Source organism: Macaca nemestrina, assembly GCF_043159975.1.
Source record: "Macaca nemestrina isolate mMacNem1 chromosome 10 unlocalized genomic scaffold, mMacNem.hap1 SUPER_10_unloc_1, whole genome shotgun sequence".
Lineage (NCBI taxonomy): Eukaryota > Metazoa > Chordata > Mammalia > Primates > Cercopithecidae > Macaca > Macaca nemestrina.
In genome coordinates, this window is record NW_027257570.1 from 14,222 (window position 1) to 39,734 (window position 25,513).

A 25,513-nucleotide genomic window follows, 5' to 3' on the forward strand; every position below is an offset into this window, starting at 1 on the left:
ACATTGATACAGATTTCCTGTGAAGTGCAGAAGCACCATCCTAGAAGCAGAGATGCAGAGGCAGCACTGGTGACTCACACATGGAGAGCTGGAGTTCTTGTTCTAGTGGGATCAACTGACCTGGACATCATTTCAGTGCAACGGAGTGAGTGCTGGGATGGGCTCCCTCGGGGCATCTGGGGCTGGGTTTGTCTGGTGTTTAGTCTCCTGCATGGTACTTAGAGTTTATCAGTAAGATGAGCATTGGGAGGTTTCTAAGTGAAAGGAAAGGCAATCACTGACCTGAAACCTAAAATCTGTAGGTGTTCTGGGCCATTTATAATTCACTGAATCTGTTTTGTCAGAACAAGTCTATCATCTATTGTTTTGGATGGAGTGTGGCCAGCCTTGCCTTGCGATGTAAGGAAATCAGGAAACGCTTGTCAGGTGTCAACACCGTGCCAGACACACTTCTAGGGGTTTCCACGTAAATCACTGTATTCATTTCTGTTGCTGCTTTACCACATTTCCACAAATTTGGTGGCTTAAAAGAATCGAAATTGTATCATCTCACAGTTCTGTGGGGCAGAAGTCTGACGTGGGTGTCACTGGGCAAAAATCACCACGTGGGCTGGGCTGCATTCCTCACTATAGAACTGTTTCCAAGTGCTTTTGGCCAAATATAGTTCCTTGTGGTTGCAGGACTGAGGTGTCTGTTCCCTTGCTGGCCATCTGTTGGGAGCTGCCCTCAGCTCCTGAGGCCTCTATCTGGTCTTTGCATGTGGTCCCATCAGCTCAGGACTAGCTAGGCCAGGGACCTGGTCAGGCTCTCCAGTTCCCGTGTGTGCATTTCTCTTCTTCCACTCGGAGAAAGTTCTATGCCCTATTTAAAAAATTTTTTTTGAGATGGAGTCTTGCACTGTTGCCCAGGCTGAAGTGCGGTGGCATGATCTCAGCTCACTGCAACTTCTACCTCCCGGGTTTAAGTGATTCTCCTGCTTCAGTCTCCTGAGTAGCTGGGACTACAGGTGCCCGCCATGACGCCCGACTACTTTTTATATTTTTAGTAGAGATGGGGTTTCACCATTTTAGCCAGGATGGTCTCCATCTCTTGATCTCGTGATCCACCCGCCTTAGTCTCCCAAAGTGTGGAGATTACAGGCGTGAGCCACCGTGCCTGGCCAGTTCTATGCTCTTAGAGGCTCATGGGATTAGATTGGACCTCCCTGGATAGCCCAGGATACTCCTCCTAAGGCCTGTGGCAAAGCTCTTTTGCTGTGTGACATAGTCGCAGGTCTAGGGGGTTGGAATCTCCCACCACAGTTACCGATCCACTTACTACAGCAGCCTGGGAGGTGCTTTTCATTGCCTCTGGTTAAGAGATACCAATTTTTTTTTTTTTTTTTTTTTTTTTTTTTTTTTTTTTTGCAAATTGGCAGGAACGTGAAGATCCCTCTTTTTTTTTTCTGAGACGGAGTCTCATTCTCTTGCCCGAGCTGGAGTGCAGTGGCACGATCTTGGCTCACCACAACTTCCACCTCCCGGGTTCAAGCAGTTCTCCTGCCTCAGTCTCCTGAGTAGCTGGGACTACAGGCACGAGCCACCAAGCTCGGCTAATTTTTGTATTTTTAGTAGAGACGGGGTTTCACTTGGTTGGCCAAGCTGGTCACAAACTCCTTACCTCATGATCCGCCCACTTTGGCCTCCCAAAGTGCTGGGATTACAGGCGTGAGCCACCGCACCCAGCCAGGAAGATCCTTCTTAAATGAAAAACCATTCCTCTGACTTGATGTGAGGCTGTTGGTGAGATTCATAGCAGTGGAGAGAGGTCCATCAGAAACGGAGCTAAACTTTGTGTTTTGGAGTATTTTGATGGCCTGCTCTGATTATGTAAGTTTTGCTAAGAAGTCATTAGAGTAATTCCTCTACTGGAAGAAACACCCATATGGGGAATTTGGGACCTTGCCTTTTCAAGTTTTACACAAAGGACTCTTCATGGGCGAAAAGTACACGATTCCAGGTCCATTTCTAGAATGCAAACAGCTGCATCAACCCAACAGCGATTCACATTCTTGAGTTTGAGAGAATCTGATTGTTTCAAGGCTGAAGCCAAAAGCCCAATAAACAATGTTTGTACCTTTATTCATAGTTAGGAATTAGGTGCATCCCGAGGTCAAGAAAACAACTGATGGTCACCAAGTAGTTTAAAACCAAGCAGGACCTCATTTTATCATGTGGGTGTTTTTGATTTTTTTAACTAAGTTTTTATTTTCCTATGCAATAAATGACAAGCTCTGACTTGAAATACATTTCCTTTAATAAACCAGAATCTAGGGCCAGGCGCGGTGGCTCACGCCTGTAATCCCAGACTTTGGTAGGCCAAGGAGGGCAGATCACGAGGTCAGGAGATTGAGACCATCCTGGCTATGGTGAAACCCTGCCTCTACTAAAAATACAAAAAATTAGCCGGGCGAGGTGGCAGGCGCCTGTAGTCCCAGCTACTCGGGAGGCTGAGGGAGGAGAATGCATGGGAGGCGGAGCTTGCAGTGAGTTGAGATCAGGCCTCTGCACTCCAGCTTGGACGACAGAGTGAGACTCTATCTCAAAAAAAAAGAAAAACAACAAAGAAAAGGAAAAAAAAAAAAAAGAGAAACTAGAATCTATAATCCTAAGGTTTTTAACCTGGCTTTCAGAAATTTATGAAGTCCCCAAAATCCTGTGCAACAATTTTGTGTATATGCATCCATGTGTGTTTATGGGGAGACTATTTATAGCTCTCCATACATTTTCAAAGTGGTTGGATTCCAAAAAATTTTAGATACACCACTTGGGCCTGGTGTGGTGGCTCACATCTGTAATCCCAGCACTTAGGGAGGCTGAGGCAGTAGGATCCACTGAGGTCAGGAGTTTAAGACCAGCAACATAGCGAGACTTCCACCTCTACCAAAAAAAAAAAAGTGCTGGGCGTGGTGGTACACACTTGTGGTTCTAGCTGCTCAGGAAGTTGATCACCTGATCCCAATAATTTGAGGCTGTAGTAAGTTAGAATTGCACCACGGCACTCCAGCCTGGGCAACAGAGCAAGGCCCTCTCTCAAACAAAAACAAAAAACCATATCACTTAATATACTATTGTTGTTGGTCAAGTATCAGATTTTGTTTAAACATTAAATTCTCTTTTTTTTTTTTTTTTTTTTTTTTTTTTTTTTTTTTTTGAGACGGAGTCTCGCTCTGTCACCCAGGCTGGAGTGCAGTGGCGTGGTCTCAGCTCATTGCAAGCTCTGCCTCCCAGGTTCACACCATTCACCTGCCTCAGCCTCCTGAGTAGCTGGGACTACAGGCGCCCGCCACCACGTCCGGCTAATATTTGGTATTTTTAGTAGAGACGAGGTTTCACCGTGTTAGCCAGGATGGTCTCCATCTCCTGACTTCGTGATCCGCCCACCTTGGCTTCCCAAAGTGCTGGGATTACAGGTAAATACTCATTTTTAGCAAAGGTGTACAGGCATACAGCTCTAAGAATCAGAAATTAACAAGGCTTAGAACAAAACCCAGCAATCCCCTACCTTACCCTTCTTCACCCTGATCCCTGCTCCTTGGAGGTTACTATGTTTATGTTTTAGCTGGTGCTTCTAGATTGTGTGAAAGACAGGGAGATGTCCTACTGTGGAAGACAAGGATTCAGGTTGCTTACCCTCCCCACTGCTCCTGTTGCCCAGGTTTTTTTTTTTTTTTTTTTTTTGAGGCGGAGTCTCGCTCTGTCTCCCAGGCTGGAGTGCAGTGGCCGGATCTCAGCTCACTGCAAGCTCTGCCTCCCGGGTTTACGCCATTCTCCTGCCTCAGCCTCCCAAGTAGCTGGGACTACAGGAGCCCGCCACGTCGCCCGGCTAGTTTTTTTGTATTTTTTAGTAGAGACGGGGTTTCACCGTGTTAGCCAGGATGGTCTCGATCTCCTAACCTCGTGATCTGCCCGTCTCGGCCTCCCAAAGTGCTGGGATTACAGGCTTGAGCCACCGCGCCCGGCGCCCACGTTTTTCTCCCCCATCCTCTCAGTATAATTATTGTGGTAGTGAGGCCAGGCATGGTGGCTTGTGACTTATCCCAGATTTTTGGGAGGCCGAGGCAGGAAGATCATTTGAGGCCAGGTGTTGAAGGCCAGCCTGGCCAACACAGTGAAACACCGTCTCTACTAAAAAATACAAAAATTAGTCAGTTGTAGTGTCGCACACCTGTAGTCCCAGCTACTCAGGAGGGTGAGGCACAAGAATTGCTTGAACCTGGGAGGTGGAGGTTGCAGTGAGCTGAGATTGCACCACTGTACTCCAACCTGGGCAACAGAGGTAGACTCTCTCAAAAAAAAAAGTTATTGTGATGTGGGCTACATAGTACAATAGTGTATGTATTTAGTATTCTTCCCGGTTTTTGGCCCAGAGCTTCTAAAACCCTTGTAATTTCCTGAGTGATAGGAACATCATTGGTTATAATATTTGGTCTTAGGTTTCAATACCTGACACAAGAGCTTCTAAGACTTTTGGAATCTCTGGGGTGTTAGGAGTGTCTTTTGTATGATGAGATGACAGGTGGCTTCGGGCCCCTGGACAGGTTCAGGATTAGGGCTGGTTGCCAGAAAGATGAGTCATGAGTAAAGAGTTGGACATATCAGCCCCACCCCTACCTCTGGGAGGGGAGACGAGACAGGCTGGAGATTGAGCTAGTCACGAGTAGCCAATGACTTAATCATGTCTATGTTATGAAAACTCCATAAAACCCTCTAAATATTGGGTTTGGAGAGCTTCTGGTTTGGTGAACTCATTTGGTGCTGGGGAGGTGGCACTTCCAGGGACAGCGGCACTTCCAGGGACGGCATGGGAGCCCCGACCTCTCTGCCCCGTGGTGTGCCGTGTGCGTCTCTTACATTTGGCTGTTCCTGTGTTCTCTTCTTTGTAATAAACCAGTAAGAGTAAGTAAGTGCCAAGCACTTTGTGTCTGTCACCTCTCTTAACTTTTTCAGCAACACTGTGTGGCAGATAATGTCCTCATTTTGCCAGTGACAAAATGAGATTGATGCATTGAGTAACTTGCTCAAGGTCACATAATAAGTGGAATTGAAGCTCTGACTCCAAAGCCTGTGCTTTTAACCAGCAAGCTGCATACGCGGCCTCTTTATTTGTTAGGAGTTTTGGTGTCTCTAGGGCCTGACACCAAGTTGACCGTTGTGGCCTAGAGCTGTTATAACGGAGCTTTTAGCGGCCCTGCTGAGAACAGAGCCAGCACCTCCGGATTGGCAGGGCAGGGGCTGTTCCTGCTGGGAGCTGCAGGCCACTCCCTGTGGCCCTTGGGTGATCTTCCTCATCCACTCCCTCCCTCCTTCAGTAGTTCCTGAGTGCCGCCTCTGTGTGGAGGAGAAGGAGGCAGCCTTCCAGCCCAGGTGGGGCCTGCAGGTACACACAGGGAGAGGCAGCTGTGCACTGAGCTGGCTGTGGGCTGGGACAGTGTGGCTCCAGAGGTGACGATAGAATGCTCTGGGACTGCAGAGAGAACACATGCTTGTGAAAGGGAGGAAGGGGGCGGGTATCGCAGAGGAGATGTACTTGAGTTGGACTTTGAGGGAGGAGTTGGATTTCCAAAGTGGAACCGAGCAGCTGAGGCTTTCTCAGCAGCTGAAGATTACAGCCAGCCAGCCTCAAATGCTCAGCTTTTCCTGAATTCTCTTTTTTACTATAGTGCAGTAAGTTTTCAACAGAGATAAAGCAGTCACCTCCATGTCATTCATGTTCTGCAAATCCTGTGTGTAGTTTTCGATGCTTAGCAGATGGGGGCAGCCTGGGCCATAAGAGAAGAGCTTGTGTGTCCTCCTGTTTGGACATCAGTCAGGTGTGGCACAGGGCAGTGATCACTGCCTGCCCCTGAGGAACTCAGTTGTACTTTTATGTGGAGAGGACAAAGAAAGCTGTTGTACAGGGGGCAGGAGACATTTCACCTGCAAAGCAAGGCACAAAATACGTAGTCTGTGCCCTGCATGAGAAACCTAGCAGAACTGTGTGCTGATTCCCACCCCTGCCTCCCCTCCTGAGAGCGAACCGTCCCTTGTACCATGGTGGAAGGCATTTCTGAAGCCTCTGCCATCGGAGTGATCTGTTACTTGCCCACTGAACCTTCGGGGCAGCAACCAGGTGGTGTGGCTGAAACACAGGCTTTGGCCAGACCTGGTTGGGCATGTTGGTTCTGCCACTGATTGTGAATTACAGAACCTTGGAGAAGTCATTGTCTTTCTCTGTGCCTCTCATGTAAGATGGGGAAGACTGTGGCCATTGCAGAAAAGCAGATAGGTGGAGCGAGTATGAAGTGCTTTGTGTGTGTGTGTCATACGGTGAATGAAATGGCACTGATTGACATTATTGATAGTAATAACAGGTTTAATTCAGGAATAAAACTGGTAAAGTAGGCCAAGTGCAGTGACTCAGGCCTGTAATCCCAGCACTTTGGGAGGCAGAGGCGGGTGGATCACGAGGCCAGGAGTTTGAGACCAGCCTGGCCAATATGGTGAAACCCCATCTTTACTAAAAATACAAAAATTAGCTGGGTGTGGTGGCACGCCTGTAGTCCCAGCTACTTGGGAGGCTGAAGCAGGAGAATTGTTTGAACCCGGGAGGCACAGGTTGCAGTGAGCTGAGATGGCATCACTGCACTCCAGCCTGGGCGACAGAGTGAAACTCCGTCTCAAAAAAAAAAAAAAAAAAAAAAACCTGGTAGAGTATTTGACCCAGCCTGGGTACGTGTGGTAGAACCGAATGAAAGCTTAGGAAAAGATGACTTGAGAACTAGCCCAGCAGAAGAATCAGGCGGGATGTGTTGTTACTGAGTAAGTGAAATTTGCACCTGCTTTCTCCCAGGCCTGGTTGAGTTGTGTACAACAGAGAGCTCAGGTGTTGGGGGCAGTTGACCGGTTGAAGAATGCATTGCTATTATGTGAGGAACATTGGGCTTTGAAAAAGCAGAACTGGATCCACGTTCTTGCCTGGTAACTCTAACTATCATCTAGTTTGTAAAGGGGAATGCAGTTCTCTGAAAAATTCTTGTGACAGTGGGGAAAGGATTGGGGCGTCTGCATTGGTGTGTGTAATATAGGTCAGATGAAAGAGCATTTAGGCTGGAGGGAGACTTTTCATCTCTCTAACTTTACTTTCACAGAACAATTCCATCATGATTTGAAGATTTTTGAGTCAAAACTACAGTGTTCTGCTATGTGTTTCGGGGCAAATTTATACATACAATTGGCTTAAATATTTCAGATGATACAAGAATATATGTGTGGGATAAAAAGCTGAAATTTGCATTCCCCCTTCTCTAGAAGTAACCATTGTGAATAGTTAAGTCTGTATTCCAACTATTTTGTATATTATAAATACACTGTGAATATATGAGTGTATATATACATATATGTTACACAAACACAGTTTTAGAGATGGAATATTGCTGTGTTGCCCATGCTAGTCTCAAACTCCTGAGCTCAAGTGACCCTCTGGCCTCAGCCTCCCAAAGTTTTGGAATTACAGGTGTGAGCCACCGCCCCTGGCCTGCATGAGTATATTTACTAATTGCTAAGTTACTCTGTTCAATACGTGTGTGTTGAATTCCTCCATGTGCCAAGCATTGTTCTGAATACCTTATATGCACGAATTCACTTAATTTTTAGAGCAGCTCTATTATTGTGGCCCTTTTACAGTGAGGAAACGGAACCACAGAGAGGCTGGGGACGTTGTCTAACATCACACAGCCAGTGCTGTTGGAATTGAGGTTTGAACCCAGACAGCTGGCTTCAGATCTCTTAGCTGTTATCATAGATGCACACCCAAACCTTAGGGCCGCCTCCCAAGCCTTGCCTCCGATACGGGCTCGCCTGAGCTCTGTGAGAGCTGTGTATGTGAGGTTTCTTTCCTCTTTAAGAACACAAGCCTTGGAATTGTCCCAGACCCTGGTAGGACCTCTTGAGGACCAAAAACGGGGATTCTTCAAGCCTGCCCCAAGGCCAGATCTCTGATGTAGCTACTTGGAAGGTAGACGTGGAAGAGAGTAATTTTGCCAGAACAAAAAGTTAGGATGGTTGGACTGACTCGGCCAGACTCAGTGGCTCATGCCTGTAATCCCAGCACTTTGGGAGGCCGAGGCAGGTGGATCACCTGAGGTCGGGAGTTCGAGAGCAGCCTGGCCAACCAGTTGAAACTCTGTCTCTACTAAAAATATAAAAATTAGCTGGGTGTGGTGGCGGGCGCCTGTAATCCCAGGTACTTGGGAGGCCAAGGCAGGAGAATTGCTTGAACCCAGGAGGCAGAGGTGGCAGTGAGCTAAGATTGCGCCACTGTACTACTCCAGCTTGGATGACAGAGGGAGACTCCGTCTCAAAAAAAAAAAAAAAAAAAAAAAAAGGAAGGGGAAGGGGAATGGCTGGGCTGACTCATCCTAGGGAAGAGGCCCTACAGCAGCCGTACAACCTTGGCCACTTGGGTGGAAAAGAAGGAAGGAAGAGCTTCACCCAGGGCGGTGACCTGGACTGCAGAAACCACACTCAGCAGTCCACATGCTGGAGCCTGGCCACCCCATGTGCTTCTCTTCTCCTTGGGTAGAGGGTGTGGGGAGCTTTCTACCCTGGAGGCTGAGCAGCACAGCTTCTAACCAGGGTAGGCGTTTGTCTGTCCCTGGGAATACAGACAGCATTCTCTTAATCGGCCCAAATCCTCCTGAACGGCTTTTTGTACGGTGGGGCGGGGCGGGCCAGAGGGTCATTTTGACTCATAGGTACCTTTTCCACTTTCACTGCTGATAACTGTGTTACAGATTAAAGTTTTGTTTTTGATACTGAAGAGGGCTTAAGAGAGTGAGCTATTATGGCACATCTAAGTCTGCTAAAATAGAACCGCAGGGTAGTGTAGGAAAATCTCCTCTAAATTATGGATCATATATGGTGAACGTTAGAAGCCATGTGTATCTAAGTTGAAAAATCAAAACATGTCTTGTATTTGGGCGACCCCGGTAAGTCTGGATGCCACTGTGCCTTGTGTGAACACAGGATGCTGAGGTGTAGGGGTCAACAGGCTTTTTCTGGACGTCTTGCGCTTCTCCCTTGTGGTAAAGTGGGGCAGCAGTAGGAGCGCACAGCTGTTAGGTCCCTGATATTTATCAGCTGTTTTACATGTGGGATTCCATTTAATGCAATCTTGGAGGTAAAATTATTTTATTGAAGATGAAGATAGAGGCTTAGAGAAGTTAAGAAGATTATTCAATGTCACGTCATTTTTTTTTTTTTTTTTTTTTTTTTTTTGAGAGAGTTTTGCTCTTCTTACCCAGGCTGGAGTGCAATGGTGCAATCTCAGCTCACCACAACCTCTGCTTCCCAGGTTCAAGTGATTCTCCTGCCTCAGCCTCCCGAGTAGCTGGGATGACAGGCATGCGCCACCACACCAGGCTGATTTTGTATTTTTAGCAGGGACGGAGTTTTTCCATGTTGGTTAGGATGGTCTTGAACTCCCAACCTCGGGTGATCCGCCTGACTCAGCCTCCCAAAGTGCTGGGATTACAGGTGTGAGTCACCATGCCTGGCCAAGGCCATGTAATCTATTAAATGGAAAGATGAAGTACTTGCTGAACTTAGAAGTTTGACTTCAAGGCCCTTGATCTTCCCATAACACGTGGTTCCTTCCCTGGTTGGTGGGGAGTGACTGAAGAACTCAAGGAAGCTGTGTTTTGTGGAAAGAGGACCTGAGGGGTGTATGGTCTTTCCAGGCTTGGAATCTGCCATAGCTTGGCCATATAGAGAGAAGCCCCTCATTTAAGACTTACTCTTTGGGGGAAAAAAAAGAAGGCCGCCCACATGAGACAGGCAGAGGCGACTTTCTCAGAGCTGCTGTGGTAAGGGAGTCGGCACCGTCACTTGCGTGTGGCAGAGACTGACATGCAAGTGAGTGGCAGATGAGGAGCGGGGAAGCTTCAAGATGGAAAAGAACGGCTCCCAGTGGCGGCTGTTGTGGGGGCTGGACGTGGCTGTGCAGAAGCGGGGTGTCCTATGTGATTGGTTAGGGGCGTATTTGGCTTTCTCTGAATGATCCTACCTGGGAAACAGGAGCCAAAATTAGGGTGGCTGTTAGTTTTGAGTCAAGTCCTGGCCACGTGGGACAGAGTTGTGGTTTAGTTTCTGGGTTGTGGAGAGAGAGCAGTCTGGCTTCCTGTCTGATGTGCTAGCCTGGCTGGCCTCCTGGCTGTTGACTGTAGATAGGGGATTGGTTTCCTGGGTGGGCAGCTGCAGGTTGTGGTCTGAGTTCTGTCTTTATACATATGATCAGGCATGGTCTGTTTGTATATTCAGTCCCTCATTTCTCTTGTCAGTAAAAATATCAAATGACGGATTGGATACATTGGGAACTTTTTAGATGTCTGTGTCCCCTGGAGGAAGTTTTCACGTTCACATTTAATCAGAATGACTATAAACAATTGGGCCATTTATCTTGAAGATTTAAAACAGGAAATCTTCAACAATAATACCTCGGCGCCACTGCCTCTCTGTCCATCGTTAGGGAATGTGTTTTTATCCACCGCCGGCTCATCGTCCACCAGTTTGTGGTTGACCCAGTTCTCTATACGTCTTGTCTTGTGTGCATCTCATTGTTTGCTAGTGTTAGCTTTCCCCCTCGTCAGTGTAGTTTATTTGTGTAGCCTCTGTTGGTAGGAAGTTATTTGTGGAGTTTGTGAATGGAAGGGACCTTGGAGGTCTGCTAGGTCAGCCCAGTGATTTTAGAGATAAATGGAAATACAGGGAAATGTTCCAGCTTTTTTGGTGGCAAAACCAGGAATAGAAAGTAATGTTCTTTGTGCCACAATGTCATTGAAAGACAGCTCAATGTGGGCCTAAAATGCAGAGTAACTAACTTCCATTTATCTCTGCTTCTGACTCTTGTTATCAGACATTTTAAATTGACCTTAATGTGTTAGCAGAATTATGAAAAATCCTGACTTGCTTACATATAAGGTACTTCTTTGCCTACTCAGTTGGTTGTTTTTTCAACAGGATTGAAAAGACCTTGCTATAAACTGAATGTTTATGTCTCCCCCAGATTCTTGTACTGGAGCCCCAACTGCCAGTGTGATGGTATTAGGGGATAGGACCTTCGGGAGGTGATTAGGGTTAGATGAGGTCATGAGCGTGGGCCCTGGTCTGACAGGATTAGTGTCCTTAGAAGAAGAGAAACCAGGCCAGGTATGGTGGCTCACACCTGTAATCCCAGCACTTTGGGAGGCCGAGGTGGGCAGATCACGAGGTCAGGAGATTGAGACCATCCTGAAACCCTGTTTCTACTAAAAATACAAAAATTAGTTTGGTGTGGTGGCACGTGCCTGTAATCCCAGCTACTCGGGAGGCTGAGGCAGGAGAGTTGCTTGAACCAGGGAGTCAGAGGTTGCAGTGAGCTGAGATTGTGCCACTGCACTCCAGCCTGGTGACAGAGCGAGACTCTGTCTCAAAAAAAAAAAGAAGAGGAGAAAGCAGAGAGCTCCCACTGCCCTGGTGTGAGGAAACAAGAAGAAAGGTGGCTGTCTGCAAGCCAGGAAGAGGTCCCTGTCCCAGAACTGAGTTGGCCGACACCTTGATCTTGGACAAATAAACTAATGTTTAAACCACACAGCCTATGGTGTTTTTTATGGTATTTGCCTATGGTATTATGGCCATCTGATTTGACTGATGCAGAGATGGTTCCAGAATAATGTAGTCTGTATTTAAGTTGGTGATGCCATGAAAATAAATGTGGTAGTTCATTCCTTTATATAAAGATAGCACTGTGAGCCCAGGGCCTTTGCTCATGTCTTAGTTGAGTCTTGTCTTCTTATAATAGCTTCCTAATTTCTCTTTTCCCCGTCTAATTTATATTATATATCTGGATTAAATCATATATGGTATGATTTTATACTTTATGTCTATACAAACTTTTAGTGATTTAATTTCATTTTATTTGATTTTTGAGACATGCCCTTGCTCTGTTGCTCAGGCTGGAATGCAGGTGCCATCACAACTCACTGTAACCCTAAATTCCTGGGGTCAAGTGATCCTCCCGCCTCAGCCTCCTGAGTAGCTGGGACTACAGGTTTGCTATCCTGCCTAGCTACTTTTTAAATTTTTTGTAAGGATAGAGTCTTGCTGTGTTGTCCAGAGTGGTTTCAAACTCCTGGCCTCAAGCAGTCCTCTCGCCTCAGCCTCTCAAAGCACTGGATTACAGGCATGAGCCGCCGCACCCGGCCCAGTGACTTTTTTGTTGTTATGATCGAGGACGGGTTCCCTGGCTTGGCATTCAAGGCTCATGATCTGGGCGTGATATGCAAGTTTGGGTTTCAGTGTTTCCATTCCCACCATCAGCCTTGCACTCCAGCTTGTTGCCTAAGCCCTGTTCTGAAGCCCAGCCTGAAAACTGCACTTAGAATTTATACCTTCTCATCTCTTCATCTTCTTCACCTGTGTTCTTATCTCCATCTGGGACATCTTCTTCACACTTCTGCCTCTTTAAATCTTCTCCCTCCTTCAAGACTTGAAATACTTCCTTTACATGATCCTCGCTCTGACATCCAAGCTAGAATTAATCTTGCTTCCTTTGAACTCTGATAGTGCTTAATGTTTTTCATCCTTTATACAGCAGTCCTGTGTGTTAGATATTATTATTCCCCCAGTTTTTCATAGTTACTTTGAAAATATTTACTGTAGTCATATAGTTTGAATATGTAATATGAGCGGCATTCAAAAGGTCCTGGAGAGTGAAAGGAAGTCCTACTCCCATCACCGCCCTGTGACCACTGTTGCCAGTTTTTGTTTGTTTGTTTGTTTTTCCAAGACAGAGTCTTGCTCTGTCACCAGGCTGGCATGATCTCAGCTCGCTGCAACCTCCACCTCCCGGGTTCAAGCGATTCTCCTGCCTCAACCTCCTGAGTAGCTGGGACTACAGGCGTGCACCACCACACCCAGATAATTTTTGTATTTTTAGTAGAGACGGGGTTTCATCATGTTGGTCAGGATGGTCTGGATATCTTGGCTTCATGATCCGCCTGCCTCAGCCTCTCAGTGCTGGGATTACACGCGTGAGCCACTGTGCCCAGCGTATGTGTCTTCTTTTTAAAAACATAGATGTTGGCATAAGATAAACACTGTTCTCCACCAGTTCCCCACTGGTAAGTATTTAGGTTGTTCCCAGCCATTTGGATTAATCAATGCTGAGTTGTACATAATTCTTGCATATTTACGTGAATATGTTCATAGGATGCTTTGCTAGAAATGGAATTGTGGGATCCAGGGTTCTGCGCATTTTAAATGTTGATGGGTGTTCCTGGATTCCCTTCCGTTAGGGCCATACCGTTATCTCACTGTCAACGTATAAGGGTGCCTACTTCTATTTCCTTGCCAACACTTTCTTCTGAGCTGTTTTGTTTAACATCACACACACACACAAATAGCCCCCTTGTTCCAAAAACATGGACATTTTACATTTCTAATTGAAGTGTGCACACACTGATGGAAGCTCTGTGTTGCAGTGATGTGTGCTGCTAGGATTGTGGCTCTGTTTCGAATTTGCTAGCCAGGCTACGACTTTCCAGTCAGGTATTTTTTGCTTTGTTCATGTTGTTGCTGCTGTTAGGCCGGGGTAACCTGTGTGAATTTCCCTCCACTGCCCAGCCAGATTTCCTTTCCGGTGGACGGGCTTAGTGTCTCATCCGGCAGCCCTGTTTCCGGGTGATCTGGACCGAGTGTCTCATCCGGCAGCCCTGTGTCCGGGTGACCTGGGCTGAGTGTCTCATCCAGCAGCCCTGTTTCCGGGTGATCTGGGCCCCATGTCTCATCCGGCAGCCCTGCTTCCGGGGATCTGGGCCGAGTGTCTCATCCGGCAGCCCTGTTTCCTAGTGATCTGGGCCGAGTGTCTCATCCGGCAGCCCTGTTTCCTGGTGATCTGGGCCGAGTGTCTCATCTGGCAGCCATGTTTCCTGGTGATGTGGGCCGAGTGTCTCATCTGGCAGCCGTGTTTCCTGGTGATCTGGGCCGAGTGTCTCATCCGGCAGCCCTGTTGCCTGGTGATCTGGGCCGAGCGGCTCCATGAGAAGTTGCACCCATCTTCTCCAGTAGTGCATCTTTTCACAGCAAGCAAAACATTTTCACCACGTTTCTAGCGGAACAGGCACTAGCTCTTTTCTGGGCATCAGGAGACCTGGCTTTGTTCTGGTTCAAGCAACAGCTGGTGAGTTACCACAGACAAGTCGCATCTGGCCCCTGGTCCTTTGCTTTATAAGTAGAATCACAGTCCGAGTGGGCATCACTGCCCTGGTCTCTGCGGTGCTGAGTGTTGTGGGGATGATGGTAAGTGTCAGGGTGCATTTCCACCACTAGGGGGCTACAGGCCAGCCGAAGACACAGGAGGAAAGCTAACAGCCCCGGGCAGGTACACAGAACCACAGGAGTTTGGAAGGGTGGTTCCAAGCTCCTTGGTGTGATTGATGTGATCACAATAGACATTTTATCTCTAAGTCTTGGGCCATTGGACCAAGAGAAGAGAGAGCTGGTGTTGAGTTGTAGTGAGAGGTGTGTGGTTCGTGTGCCTGCTGAGCCTGGCTTGGACTCCATTCCATTGAGTCCCATTCCATTTTACCTTCTGTTTCCACTTTTTTCATGCTCCTGCTTGTTTCTCCAGAAAAAAATGCAATAAATTCCTTTCAAAAACTTTACAAAAGCCATAGATGCTTATTGAAAATAGTTCAAATGATATGGAAGACAGAAAGAAAGTGTTTTTCTGTTGTGTGTTTGGATGAATGTGTCTTTGGGGTAGTCACTATTAACACTGGGTGTATTTCCTTCCAGAACTTTTCCAGTGTACCTACAAATGTATATGTACACTTTGTAAAAAACAAAATAGTACCTGATAAACATTGAGTCCCCCCCACTCCCACTCCGCAGTCTACGTGGACATCCTTTCATGGTGATACAATGAGACCTGATCGACTCCTTTTGTTCGCTGGAGTGCTAGGTAATAATAGCTACAGATAACTCACCTTCAGTGGACGTTTGCCGTGTGACAGGGTCTGTGTTCCAGGCAGGCTACATAAGTGGGTCTTAAGGCTTTTTACAACAATGCTATGGGTGAACACAGTAATTGTGAACATTTTGCAAATGATAGAATTGCAGTAGAGAGAAGCAAAGCTGCTTGCTTAAACTCATGGCACGATTCCCGAGAGAGAGAGAACACTTTTAAAACAATTGTTGTTGTAGTCAGGTGATTTACGATCATTTCAAGAAATAGTGCATTCAGTGAATACATTTCAGGGTCTGGTACAGCCTGAAATTGCACTGGACTAGAGGTAAAGGGAGCGGTCCATTGGCCCTGGGCCCGTAGTGAAAGGAGGGAGGTCCCGGGGAGAGGGGGCATGGAGAGGAGGTGTCTGAACAAGCCTTGCAACATCCATTTCTGCTGAGTCTGGTCCGAGGTCTGGTTCTTGACATACATACTTTTCAGAGATACTTGGTTTTGATTTTTGTCATGGCTCACCTGAGCAGCCATGGTTTCAAACTGCCTGGAGATGTGGTCTGGCAGGCCAGTGCTGTGCCCACCATTCCCGCTCCTGCAGGAGGGGAGTCATCCTGGACTAGAGGGCTTCGCCTGGAATCAGCTATCTCATAAGTGGTTTTGATGCTGGTTTCGCTAGGTCAGGAAATTTCCCATTTGGAAGGAAAACTGGTACTTGTTTTTGGGTTTTGCTGAGGAGCCACAGGGTTTAGAGCAGGGGCTAGAAGTTTGTTGAGACACCGGTGAGTGCACTCAAACATCTTCCATGAAACGTGGAAATAAAGACAGTGTTCCAGAGAGGTCCCTGGCTTTGGGATATAAATATTTCTGTAACAGAATGGCACTGGATGTCTGCTGTATTTTTTTCTCTGCTATTTTGGCAAGTTTTATTTGGGTGTGTATCTCCTGTACAGAAGGTATGACATCAGTTTTTGCCACCAAGTATTTACAGCCGTTGGTGCCTCCTATGTGGGTCACTTTTGTGCCGTGGTTTCTTTAGGGAAATTGCTACCCAAAGCACATTGCCCATTTCAAGGTGCTCATGGTTTCTGAACACCTGTGGCAGTGCCTTCCATGTGGCTGAAGCCAGCCGAGAAAGTACCCCTCCCCAGGAGGTGGGGACTGGTGATTACCTGAGTCAGGAGGCCGGGGATGAGCCCTGGACTAGAACTTGTGACTGGCTGCTTTTCCTTCCCCTCCTCTCCCTCCTACTTTTACACCACCCCCACTTTTAAAAAATTTCTTATTAAAAATGAAGCAATTATTTTGGTTTCCTTTATTCGCTATTCCTTGCTAATCGTATGTAGAGTGAGCCTGGGAAAGTGGAAAGGAAAGTTGTACTTGGCTTCAGATGATCCTAGCAGTCCCGCATTGAGGGGCTTCCGCCAGGCGGCATTGTCAAGTGGCGTTGTGGAGGTTCTCCTTTCAGTCCTCAGCGTTAACCAGCAGAGGCAGGTGGTACTTATTCCTGGTTAATATTGGGGAAGTTGAGCTCAAAGTGGCTAAGGGAACTTCCCAAAGTCACATAGGAAGTAGCAGAGTAGAACCAAACACAGATTGTCTCTGAATCAGACAGGTCATCCAATTCTAAAATGGGCTGTTAATTTTTGGAGGTCAAAAAGCTGAACAGACACAGATATTTCTTTCTTCTTCTTCTTCTTCTTCTTCTTCTTCTTCTTCTTCTTCTTCTTCTTCTTCTTTCTTCTTTCTTCTTTCTTCTTTCTTCTTTCTTCTTCTTTCTTCTTCTTTCTTCTTTCTTCTTCTTTCTTCTTTCTTCTTTCTTCTTTCTTCTTTCTTCTTTCTTCTTTCTTCTTTCTTCTTTCTTCTTTCTTCTTCTTCTTCTTCTTCTTCTTCTTCTTCTTCTTCTTCTTCTTCCTTTTTTTTTTTTTTTTTTTTTTTTGAGCTAGGGTTTTGCTATGCTGCCTAGCCTGGTCTAGGCTCAAGCTGTCCTCCTACCTTAGCGTTCTGAGTGCTAGGCTTACAAGTTTGTGTGACCATACCCAACCGAACAGACATTTCTTGAAAGAAGACATACAAATGGCCAAAATATATGTGAAAAAAATGCTCAGTATCACTTATAATCAGAGAAATGCAAATCAAAACTGCAGTGAGGTATCATGTCACCTGTTAGGATGGGTATTATCAAAAAGACAAAAAATAACAAGTGCTGGCGAGGATATGGAGACAAGGGAGCTCTTACACACTGTAGGGGAGTGTAAGCTAGAGCAGCTGGCTGGGCGCGGGGCGCACGCTGATATCCCAGCACTTTGGTAGGCCGAGGCAGGCAGATCACCTGATGTCAGGAGTTTGAAACCAGCCTGGCCAACATGGTGAAACCCCGTCTCTACTAAAAACACAAAAATTATCTGGGCGCAGTGGATCACACCTGTAATCTCAGCACTGTTGGGTGGCTGAGGTGGGTGGATCACTTGAGGCCAGGAGTTCAAGACCAGCCTGGTCAATGTGGTGAAACCCCACCTCTACTAAAAAATACAAAAATTTGCCGGGTGCAGTGGCGGGCGCCCGTAATCCCAGCTACTCGGGAGGCTGAGGCATGAGAACCACTGGAACCCGGGGGGCGGATGCTACAGTGAGCAAGCCGAGATCGCACCACTGCACTCCAGCCTGGGTAACAAAGCGACACTTTGTCTCCAAAAAAAAAAAGAATATATAGTTCCAGATAATTGGAGGAAGGTCATTGAACGTTACCAACACGAAGAAATGATAAATGTTTGAGATGGTGGATATGCTAATTACGCTGATCACATACATTACATGTATTATAACATCACTATGGGTACTCCATACATATGTACAGGACACAATTACATGTCAATTAAAAAAGAAAAAGCTGAACTTAGATTGGAATGGCTATGAAGTAGCTAGCTTTTTCATATTTTTGATATAGACCCTAGGCATTTATTTTAAGTAAACTACCCTTGGCTTCAGGAAATGTAGAGTATTTGAATTTTAGCCTTGCATTTTATAATACAGAGAAGTAAAACTGTAGGCTTGCTTTGGATACAGTCACAGGGGTTTGCAGTGATGACTTTTTTATGTAATAAGGGGGAAATGTACCTTAATTAATAGGCATACATGCTCATTTTTCTCCCTCGTACACATTTTTAGTTGTTGTCCAGGCATTGTGATACTTATGTAAACAGTATGTGATATCTTAGATAGGAATCAGAATTTTAAGGTAAGAATACTTAGACTTATATATTTTCAGACTTTCAAACTGGACATTTTACATGTCCATTATATAACAGTAATAAATTTTCAAAAAGACAATACCTGTCTTTAATATGGGTGATGCTCTAGCTTTTTTTTTTTTTTTTTTTTTTTTTTTTGAGACAGGGTCTCACTGTCTCCCAGGCTGGAGTGTAGTGGTGTGATCATGGCTCACTGCAGCCTCAGCCTCACGGGTTTGAGAGATCCTCCCACCTGAGCCTCCCAAGTAGCTGGGACCTCAGGTGTACAACACCATGCCCAGCTAATGTTTAAAATTTTTTGCAGAGACAGGGCCTTCCTCTGTTGCTCAGGCTGGTCTGGAATTCCTGGGTTCAAGTGATTCTCCTGTTTCATCCTCCCAAAGTGCTGTGATTACAGGCATGTGCCACTGCCTGGCCCCATATAAGTGGGATGATGACTTGAGCCTAGGAGTTCCACACCAGCCTGGGTAACATGGTACAAGACCCTGTCTCTACAAAAACTAAAAAAATTAACTGGGCATGGTGGCACCTGCCTATGGTCCCAGCTACTCCAGGAGGCTGAGGCAGGAGGATAACTTGAGCCCAGGAGTCCAGGCTGCAGTGAGCTCTGATCTTGTCATTGCATTCCAGCCTGGGTGACAGAGTGAAACCTTGTCTCTTAAAAAAAATTACTGGCTACCTGATTATTCATAGGAAAAAAACCTGAACTCTTATCTAAACCTTATACCTCGTACAAAAATTAACTCAAAATGGATCATGGACCAAAATGTAAAATGCAAAATAAACATGAAAAGAGGAGCTAGAGACTGGGAGAAACTATTTGCAAACCACATGTCTGATAAAGGACTCATATTTATAATTTATAAAGAACGATCAAAATTCAGCAGTGAAACCAAACCATCTACTTTGAAAATGAATAAAAGACCAGAAGAGACATTTCAGATAACATATAAGCACATGAAAAGATGTTCAACGCCATCAGCCATCAGAAAAATGCACACTAAAGCCAAGTCACTATACAAGTGTCAGAATGGCTAAAATAAAAAGTAGTAACAAGACCAATGCTGGTGAGGATGCGGGGAAACGGGATCACTTACAGTTGGCTGGTGGGAATGGAAGATGGTACAGCCATTCTGAAAAACAGTTTGACAGTTTCTTAAAAAATAAACGTGCAATTGCCGTAGGATGCAGCACTCACATTCATGGGCGGTTATCCCAGAGAAATGAAGACTTATGTTCACACAAAAGCCTCTATGTATCTGTTCATAGCAGCATTATTTATAAAGGCTAGAAACTGGAAACAGCCCGGAGACTGCTCAGCAGGTGAATGGTTAAACAAACTGGTGCACCCAGGCCCCAGATACCACTCTGCAGTAGTTAGTGACATCCTTGTTCATCAGTCTTTCAAACTAGAAACCACCATCATGCTTAATCTCCTTTTTTCCATCCTGGGTCTGAGTGGACTTCATTTTGCATTTCTTTCCAATGCATTTTCCCTCCGTCCTTTCTGGTTGCGCCTCATGCCTCATTTGGACTGTTGTAAGAGCCACCGAATTGTTTCTCTGCCTCATCATGGAATCCTTTCTACACTTCATTCCCTGCATTGCCATTGGAACAATCTTTCCAAAACATGAACAAACTAACTTAAAAGAAATATCCCAGGTAGCCTTCCAAATAAGTACAAGCTTTCTGTTAGAAGTTTTACTTCTTGTCTATTGGGAACCCCAGGACTCTAGAGAGACGGATTTGCTGTCTGCATTTTAAGATCAGGCAGAAATCCCTGGAGGGGCCCATGTGGAACAGTGGCACAAATACTGGTTCTAGAATCAGAAGCCCTCATATCCTGGTTCTAATTCTAGCTGGATGTTCTTGGGAAAGTTTTGGTTTCATAACCTCAGAAACTCCATTTCTTAAGAAATGGAGATGAGGAAGCATACTCAAGGGATCACACAAGGCTGCTGGGAGGAGCGGATGAGGGGCATGGTGAACATGCTGTGTAATCCGTGAAGCACGTCGTATGTGTGAGAAGTGGAGCTGTGTGGATAGCGGTTCTGGAATCATTGTATGAAAACAATGGAAAGCACATTCGTAGCTCTGCCTGATGATACCACTGACAGCCTGTGTTGTACATGCCTGCAACATGGGCGAGGCCCGGGTCAGTACAGCTCACAGTTTGGTTCTCATGAAGTTTGAAAGGCCCGAGAGGACCCTTCCCCACTCCAGCTGTAGGAAGGAGGCCGCTGTCTCCTGCCTATATTTGGTGAGATTGTCTGTGGCTCCTTGGGGACAGGAATGCAGGGAGTGGGGGAAGAAAGCCGGCCTGACTGCTCGCTAGTCAGCCTTCCCCCAGGGAGTAGGAGCGGAGGGGTCATTTCATGGTAACTTGCCAAGTCTTTCTTAACCCATCTGCTCTTAGAAATGACCAGCATGACAAGTAAAAGACCCGTTAGAGACAGATGGGCTGTGTGTCCCGTGCGTTTATGGCTTTGTGGCCTCAGAGCTGGCAGGACTCCATAGCTTTCTGGGGAATACTGGGTCAGCCAAGGGGCTGAAAATAGTGAGAGGAAGACAATCCACCCTGGCTCCTCTGGTCTGGGAGTGATCACTGAGGAGAGCGGCATGGAGGGCCCAGCCGTGGAGTCCCCTCTCAAGCACGCCCTCACCACAGTGGGAATGCTGGTCTCAACCTCCCTAGGCCTCCGTGATTTTCGTCTGTCACATACTCACCTCCAGCAGGGATGTCTATGGTGATGAGACGAGGGAGCATCATAGCACATGTGGCACATAGTAGGCTTGCGGTGAGTGGACACTGGCGTCAGTGGAACAGGAGACTGGGCGATGCATGTGGACGCACTCACGGGCTCATGGCATGGGTGGACAGAGGAGAGAGGGACGCTCTGCAATTCTCCTGTTGGTTTGTCACCCCCGCTGTTATGAGCAGAATCCGTGAGTGTATTTTGTTGCCCCAGTCAACTTGGTAGGCTGATTGCTCAATTTTCTGCTTCCACTTTTGATTTCTTAAGAATGGGAAAAGCGGGGGCCGGGCGCGGGGGCTCAAGCCTGTAATCCCAGCACTTTGGGAGGCCGAGACGGGTGGATCACGAGGTCAGGAGATCGAGACCATCCTGGCTAACACGGTAAAACCCCGTCTCTACTAAAAAATACAAAAAACTAGCCAGGCGAGGTGGTGGGCGCCTGTAGTCCCAGGTACTCAGGAGGCTGAGGCTGGAGAATGGCGTGAACCCAGGAGGCGGAGCTTGCAGTGAGCTGAGATCTGGCCACTGCACTCCAGCCTGGGTGACAGAGCGAGACTCCGTCTCAAAAAAAGAAAAGGGAAAAGGAATACTTCAGTTACTTTTCTGGTTGATGGCATACATTCCTTGATATCACCTTAATGCTTTTTAATTTCTATGTATTTTGGATGCTGGAGGTTGCCTAACGTCTGTGTTTTTATGCCTCACCCTCTCGCGTAACTGTTGGCCACACCAAGACCAGAGAGAAGTGACCAGACTGATTGGTAGCAGGGCTAGGACTGGAATTCCCCAGCCTTTTGATGTCCAGCAGGCTCTGTTTTCTGTATTGCACTGCTCTTCTCTATTTTGACCCCTGTTAGGACAGTGGATGTGAAGTGTAGCTGGGCGCTTTTGGGGGTGTGCTAGGAGTGTGGCAGATGCCTCAGACTGGCATTTTCCCCTGGTTCTGAATTCTCATCGCTCAGAGTCAGTCCCTAGACTACTGACTGGGAAGATACAGGAAGTTGTTTTGTATGACAAACTATACCAGGGCTTTTTTTTCACCTGGCAATTTATTTGGTTTGGACTGGAATAAATCTCTGATATTGGTTTCTTTGCCAATATTATTAGGGAGTGGAGCCTGACTTGTTAACTTAGCCCGATTCGTAGTGCTTAGAATCTCAGCGAGTGTGTGTTGAACTGAGCGGAAGTGTGAGAGCGTCTTGGACAGTGGTTTGCAATCCTAGCTGCATCTGGTGGGCTGTGAAAAAAGCATGCGTTGCTTACTCCCAACCAGTTGAAATAGAATCTGCAGGAATGGAGCCTGGGCAGCTATAGTGTTGTTAAAATCCCCCAGGTGGTTCTGATATACCGTAAAGGTTGAGATCCACTGATCCACAGTGAATTGGAGTCCTGGATCGTAGACATGCCTTATGCTTTCACCAGCTTAAAATGGCTCTTGTGCTTTAGAACTGTGAAAAAAAAGTGTTATGCAAACAAATGTGGAAATAGCCTAAATGCCACATCCTGTTACTACCTGCCATGAAGTATATTTACCAGTTATTCACTCTGTTGTGACCTCTACCCATTCCACCTTTTCTTCATGGAACAATAATTTGACAGTTGGTTATGCAGAACCAGAGTAAGTCTCGTTTGATTGGCAGGAAATGATTTTGGGTATGAAGTGCTCGTTAGGCATTTATTAAACTCTTGTTTGTACCACCGCTGTGCTGGACAGTTTATAAATATTACTTCTTTAAGCAAGGCCTACGGAGTCAGGCTGCCTGGGTTTTGCTAACTAGCTATGTCATTTGGGGCAAGTTTTTAAGCTTATGTAAACTTGACTTTCATCTGTGAAATGGGATGACAAGGGGTCATTATCATCTCACAGGATTGTGCAAATGTGTGTGTAGAGTGCTTAGTTTGGTGCCTAACACATAGAAACTATCAGTGAAGTTATTATTACACCGTCATCATCATATTTAAATGTAAATATTAAGAGCTAATAAATTTGTAAAAGGTAGTATACCCTTACCTCTTGAACCAAAGACTAGTTTTAAGTGATTGAGTTAATTTATCACTTAAATATTGGCCTCTTGAATACCTTGAATTTCAATTGAACGTAGCCAGAAGATTTCATAATTGGACCGTTGCCTCTGGAAGTTGGAACTTTGTTTGTTTGGTTTCACTTCCTACACTAAGCATGTGGCTGTGCGCACCTTTGTGGTGACTTGTGGTACTGGGGAATCAAAGCTTCATTAGCTTCTTTGGAGGAGATGATCTTACGCTGTACGAAGCACTCAGACTTCGTTAACTGTGTACCATCCACACAAGACCAGGTGCTTCCCATGGCAGCCTGTCCTTTTCTTAGCTCTCTCATCAATCTAGCCTGTTCCTTCTATTCCTCTTTTCACTAGAACTTCTCTTTAAACAACGAATTTTGTTTTGTCACTGCTAGGTCCCCAGCAATTAGTAATGCCTAGCACACACTAGGTGTCTTCTGAATGTTAATAGGTGATAATCTAGCAGAACACAAGATAAATCTGCAGGTTGAGATTTAAGCTGTGTGGTATGAACGCTGCATTGGCAAACTTATTAAATCAATTTTTTTTTTTTTTTTTTTTTTTTTTTTTTTTTTTTTGAGACGGAGTCTCACGCTGTTGCCCAGGCTGAAGTGCAGTGGCGCGATCTCGGCTCACTGCAAGCTCCGCCTCCCGGGTTCCCGCCATTCTCCTGCCTCAGCCTCCTGAGTAGCTGGGACTACAGGCGCCCGCCACCGCGCCCGGCTAATGTTTTGTATTTTTTTTTTTTTTTTTAGTAGAGACGGGGTTTCACTGTGGTCTCGATCTCCTGACCTTGTGATCCGCCCGCCTCGGCCTCCCAAAGTGCTGGGATTACAGGCTTGAGCCACCGCGCCCGGCCTAAATCAATTTTGTTAATACAAGTTTAAAATGTCTTAGTAACTGACTTAGTTCAGTAATCATTTACTGAGTGTCTTCTAGGCCAGACATTGGGGACAGAGAGGTAATAATATATGATCCCTGCCTCATGCGCAGGAAGTCTAGTGTGACGTACAGACACGCGCCAACGGCTGCCATAGAATATGGTGAGTATTAAGATAAAGGGGCACCCTGTGTGCCCTTGGAGCATAGGGCAGGGCTTGTGTTCTGGGAACATGCGCTCCATGTGAAAACACAATTTAAATTAATTTTTTTTTTTTTTTTTTTTGAGACAGAGTCTTGCTCTGTCGTCCAGGCTGGAGTACAGTGGTGTGATCTTGGCTCACTGCAACATGCTCCCCCCAGGTTCAAGCGATTCTCGTGTCTCAGCCTCCCGAGTAGCTGGGATTACAGGTGTGAGCCACCAGGCCCGGCTAATTTTTGCATTTTTAGTAGAGATGGAGTTTCACCATGCTGGCTGGGCTGGTCTTGAACTCCTGACATCAGGTGATCCTCCCGCCTTGGCCTTCCAAATTCTGGGATTATGGGCATGTATGTATTCATCCTTTCAAATATCTGTGGGTAGCACTTAACTTTCAATGGGTACTAATTAAACTATTCAATGGCTTTAGTATGGATTGAATGGCTTTGCTCGGACCTCATTTTTAATTTCCTTCATTAGAGGGGGAAAAAAAAATGCAGGCTGAATATCCCTCATCCAAACTTCTTGGAACCAGAAGTGTCTCAGATTTTTTTACATTTTTGGATTTTTGAATATTTGTATTATACTTGCTAGTTGAACATCCTGAATTCAAAACTCCAGAGTCTGAGCTGCTCCAATGAACATTTCGTTGAGCATCACGTCGGCACTCAAAAAGTTGTGGATTTCGGAGTTTCTGGTTAGGGAGACGCATCCTGTGTGGGTGCTGGACTGCTGCAGGAGTTCTGGACCAGAGGTTAGGTGACTAGGCTTTGGTTTTTGCTTTGTTACTAAACAGGCTGTTTTCTTCCATAATCTTGGCTTTAGATCCCCCCGGTTATGAAAGAAGGGGATGGGCCATCTGATGTTTAAGGCCTCTGTTAGTTCTGACTTGGAGACACCTGGCTTTAGTTCATCTTCCTTAGGAGTGGACAAAGAACATGGGAATTTTGAAATTGTTAGTCAACATTTACGGGGTCGTTGCAGCCTGGTTTTGGGTAAAGGTCATCTTTAGTGAGCCCAGGGAGAAGCACTGCTTTAACTGTCAGCTGAGAGGGGTAAGCGGTCCTATTAATTTTCCTCTGTGTTAGTGAAAGCATTGTTAAGGGTCACAGCGTTAGTGGAGCTGGCTGGAAAGAGGAGGGGAACTCACTGTTACAGATTATATTGAATGTCTTTTCAGTCACTAAATGCTTTTTATGATAAGTTTTTCAGGATTTCAGTGTTGTATGATTTCTCTGTGTTAAGCACAGGAAATTTAACATCAGCAAAAAAGAATGCTCTTTTTTTTTTGAGATGGAATTTCGCTCTTGTCGCCCAGGCTGGAGCGCAGTGGCGTGATCTCAGCTCACTGCAACCTCGGCCTCCTGAGTTCA

At 46.1% G+C, this 25,513-nt stretch overlaps 1 pseudogene; it reads left to right on the forward strand.

The window, feature by feature from the left end:
• Positions 1–25,513, forward strand: part of LOC139361119 (SH3 domain and tetratricopeptide repeat-containing protein 1-like) — a 51,682-nt pseudogene continuing 26,169 nt past the window's right edge.